Source organism: Ceratina calcarata, unplaced genomic scaffold (genome assembly GCF_001652005.2).
Source record: "Ceratina calcarata isolate Rehan_Ccalc_2016 unplaced genomic scaffold, ASM165200v1 scaffold115.2, whole genome shotgun sequence".
In the NCBI taxonomy this organism is placed as follows: Eukaryota; Metazoa; Arthropoda; class Insecta; order Hymenoptera; family Apidae; genus Ceratina; species Ceratina calcarata.
Genome location: NW_017132446.1, coordinates 931,216 through 932,579, shown reverse-complemented (window position 1 = coordinate 932,579; position 1,364 = coordinate 931,216). Strand labels below are relative to the sequence as shown.

The 1,364-nt window shown below is 36.3% G+C and overlaps 1 non-coding gene across 1 annotated transcript; it reads right to left on the bottom strand.

The window, feature by feature from the left end:
- Positions 1 to 1,111: 1,111 nt before the first annotated feature.
- On the bottom strand, positions 1,112 to 1,219 carry LOC113464208 (U6atac minor spliceosomal RNA). The gene has a single exon (XR_003389054.1). It is a non-coding gene; the product is annotated as a U6atac minor spliceosomal RNA (small nuclear RNA).
- Between the last annotated feature and the right edge of the window lie 145 nt (positions 1,220 to 1,364).

The following is a 1,364-nucleotide window of genomic DNA, read 5'->3' as shown; positions in this document are numbered from 1 at the left end:
CTTTAACATTAAATTAAAATTCATTCTATCTATTAAATCTCTTTTTCTGATACAGCAAAAAGGCAGCAAAAGGTACGTATCATCAACGTGTAATACGCTGTTTCATACTTTCCTTGGCTCCAGTTCTTCATCGTTCAAAATGTCACGTTTCTAAAATTACCCGCAGCCAGTTGACGTACTGCGCTTATAATCAACTCGAGTTATTAAAGAGATCGTGTTAACTTCCAACGCGAACTCAAAAATTAACTAGCTTTCATGGGACTCTTTTATACACAACTTCTATCTATGGAAACCTCAATTTACTGTGGCAGTAATACCTCAATACGAATGAAATTAGAGTCTCCCTTTAGTGTCAAAGGGTGTTTTAATCCTTAATGCTTTCTAATTTTAATTTAGTTCTCCATTGACAATATTTTCAACTCATGAAACAATTATTGTTATTAACATTACGAGCCTAATCAATTATAATTAAAAAGTATTGTAGACTATTGTATAGCGACTTGAGATTTCAGTAGTATTAGAACGCTTGGACGAAACACGGAACACCGTTGAATCCGTTTTTCGTCAGCCAGAGAAGATTTCCAAGCCGGATGGTAGACACGGCGAGGAGGTCGATAGGAAGGAGAGAGGAGGGGCCATTGGCCTGGCCAGGGATCCTAAATATGCAAATGAATTGAAGATACAACCGGGCAAGTATGAAGACGAAAAGGTAGCATACCATGCGATGTGCGAATCTGATCGTGCGTATACACGTGGCTTTCCCTGTCCTCTCCTTGCGACCCTCGTGCTATTTTCATTCAGCAACTGATCACGCTGTTATAGATTATTCATTGCAAAATGATACCAATTTTCAATATACTTTGATTAGCGTCAGTACGCAGCAGAGATGATATTCAGCTCGTATTATTTGTTCGATACAACGTTCCTTTATTTCTGAATTCAATCTAGAGGTGCATAATTAAATGAAATTATGCACCTGATTAAAAAATCAACTTGATACTGATTAACTGCTCTCTCGAACTTTATATCAATCTCTATTATACGACACTGTTCTGATCGAACACATTATAATTATGAATTAATTTAAATAAATTATTTTAGAATATTTAAAAAAAAAAATTTGGTAAGTGTCGCCAAAGGACGACAGTGCCTTACCAGTTTATGTGTGTTTCCATCCTTGTCTAGGGGAGTGCTAAACGTCTCTCCTTTCATACTACACAACTAGATGGCACATTCCGCGCTCTTATATAGTAACGTAGCTCGTGTTCGACCACTTGCGAGAAAGCAGTTTTTCGTAAATAACTCGAAAATGGTTAACAGAATCGAAATAATGTAATAACATATTTTATTCGACATATCAAAAT